We start from the raw sequence: 3,018 nt of genomic DNA on the forward strand, positions 1-3,018 counted from the left end.
AGCGACCCGGGAGGCGGTGGGGGTGTCTGACACCAGGGCCCGGAGCGCTGGAGCAGGACCCCTTGCACGCACTGGTCTCTGCCCCATCAGGGGTAGGTACCCCTGCGACTCCCTGCACCGCCCGCTGCCCGGGGAGTCGGGCGCCTCGAGCGACGAGGGGCTCCCGGCTGTGCTGCTTTCTGGAGCTGGGCACAGAGGGCCCCGGCCTGCCAAGGGCTTCCTCCTCCAGGCAAGGCCGCCGGGGCGGGCGCAGGGGAGCAGGAGGCTGCCGGAGCGCTGCGCCCACCCCGACGACACGGCACTGCCAGGAGGCGCGGGCTCTGCGCCGCACGGAGCTGGTTATCTCGACAATAGGCAAGACTGTCCAATTACCGTGGCTGCTGCAGGCGCTTCCACGGCTCCTCGCCCGTGATCTCCCGCTGTCACGCGCCCGGCCCAGCCAGCGACTGACTGTTTCCCTGTCGGGCGCCGAGGCCCGGGGAACTCCGCCGCCTGAGCCCCGCCACCGCGTCAGCCGGGCCGCCCTGCTCCGACCCACCCGGCGCGCCTGGCTTAGTTAGTTTTGAAGGTGCAAGTGTCCCCTGCAAAGCCGGGGCAGGCCCAGGGCTGGCGGCTTCATTTGGCCCGGGTGCCTTGGGTGGGAGTCCTCCCCAGCGCCCGGCGGGAGCTGAGGTGCTGAGCGGCACCTCCCCGGGAGCAGCCCCCGACGCCACACAGGGAGCACCTCGCCGCCCGCCGCCCGCAGCAGGCTCGCTCAGGCCAAGGGGCAAGGTCGGGGCTGAGCTCCTGAGCTGCATGGCTTCGGGCCCGCGGAGACCCGGGCAATCACCTGCATTGCTCCACTGGCCGCGGCACCGGCTGGCAGGGAGGAATGAGCCGTGATCTGCTTGGGGTTATGGATCCCGCTGGCAGCTCTCACCCTGGAGAAGGCCGCACCACGTGCCCGCTCCGGCCACCCCAGGAGCTTGGGCCCAAACGATGTGCAGTGCAGGGAGGTGCAGGCACGGGGGCTGGGCTGAGAGAGCTCAGGCCTGGGAGCCCTGCATGGGTGGCTGGGGCCCTGCTCCATGCAATGCTTCTGGGCACGGGCTGGTGCAACCCGGCCTCTTCAGTGCCCTGCGGGTGGAGGTGTGGTGGTGGCCAGAGCCGGTGGGGGTTCCCATCGCACGGGCACGAGGTTGGCACAGGCTCCATCCTCCCCTCAGGTCTGTGCAACCTGCCCGGGTCCCAGCTGGCTACAAACACAGCCCTAGCCCCCGCCTTCCCTGGGGCAGCCAGGCCTCGACTCGCCAATCCTCCCCATGCCCGTGCTCCTGTCCCCCGAGCCACGGCAGCCTCAGCGCCGGCCGCCTGCTAGCACCTGCTCTGCTGCTGATAAATTCGGAGCAGGAGAGAACAAGAAAGAGGAGACTGTAGGGAAAAAATATCCCCGGCCTCTCTTGTCCCCTGCGTGGGCCTCTTGACCTGGGTTTAAATTAAGTGCAGGCGAGTTGCATGGCTGCAAGAAATCGGCTTCCTAAAGAAGCCGTGAGGGTCAGGAGAGCTGTGCCATAAAAATGAAATACTGGCGGCGCGGGCTCAGCCAGATTGATGGGCCCGCGGCGCGGGGAGGGGAGGGAGCGTGCCGGGGCGTGCAAGCTGCCCGCAGTCGTGTGTGCCAGTGCATGGGGTGCAAGGCGCGTGGGTATGCATGCGGGGGGTGCCCAGGCATGCCATGGGCTGCTGTGCTCTCGGTGATGCATGCAAAGCATGTGCACTTGTGTGTGTGTGTGTGTGTGCATGTGCCATGTGATGGTGTGGTCTGCATATGACAATGAAGGGTGTGTGTGTGTACTCGGTGTGCGTGCATGTGTATGCGAATGTGCATGCACACCATGAGTTGGTGCAGGTCGTGTATGACGACAGCGTGTGCAATGTGCACGTGTGTGTGTATATGAGTGCCATGTGCTGGTGTGGTCTGTGCCGATGAAGTGTGTACACCACAGGCCGGCCGGGCTCCACGAAGACTTTGCAGTCGGAGCCGCACCATTTTCACGACGGTGCAAGAGGCAGGAGCGAGCCCGGCATCTGAGCTGGCTCTGCCGGGCCCAGAAGAGAGGAGCCAGCTCCGGTCCCGGCGAGGAGGGGCCGTGCCCGTGCGGTTAGGAGCAGGCCCCCACGCCGCGCTGGCAGGAACGACCACCCGGGGACACGAACGGTGCTGGGAGGCCGACCAGCCAGGGGCTCTCCCCCCACCCCGCATTCCCTCTCTTGAACCCCGGCCAAGTGACCAGGGAGCCGGGCAGCGATGGAAGCCAGGCCGCGGCCTGGGGAGGGCCTGCCTCCGCCCTGGAAGGGGAGAGCAGCCACGTGAAGCCGTGCCGGGGCCCCCTCTGTGCCAGCCCAGGCCGGGCAGCGAGCCCAGGCCCCGCTGCCAAGCAAGCCTGGAGGTGCCAGCCCCTCGCCGGCCGTGCGAACGTGCCGCCTTTCTCCTGTCCTGCTGCCAACGCCTGGGGCTCGCAGCAGGACGCGGGGCTGGACCAAGGGGAGCAGGAGTGCATGGCAGCCAAGGGGGGGCCCACCTCCGGCCTGCGCCGGCAGCAGCATTGGTGCCGGGAGCTGCGGCTCCGCTACTTCCAGGCCCAGAGAGAGCTGCAGCCGTGCCAGGGCAGCAGGTCCCTCCGCTCCCCCCAGAGGAAAGCCCCCAATTTCTGCCGCATCTCTCCTCTTTCACTGGTGTCAGGAGCAGCAGAGGAAGCGACCCTCCGCGCCGGCACCAGGCTGTTCTGCTAGGGGAGGCCAGTTTGCGGAGCCGCTCTCTCCTCCCCGCCGGGGGACGGGGTGCCTCCTGCCCCGGCACGCCAGGGTTAACCCTGCGCCGAGCCCCCCACCCCGCACAGGCGGGGAGAGCAGGAAAGCTCCAGCTAATGAGGCCGGGCTCAATGAGGAGCACAGGGGTTGTACCAGGAGCCTAATTAGAGAGGCTCCATGGCAGCCAGGAGCGGGAGGAAGGGAAGCAGCGGCAGCTGGGCTGGGGGG

This window comes from Gavialis gangeticus, unplaced genomic scaffold, assembly GCF_001723915.1.
Source record: "Gavialis gangeticus isolate Ggan-Ray unplaced genomic scaffold, GavGan_comp1, whole genome shotgun sequence".
NCBI classification, from domain to species: domain Eukaryota; kingdom Metazoa; phylum Chordata; order Crocodylia; family Gavialidae; genus Gavialis; species Gavialis gangeticus.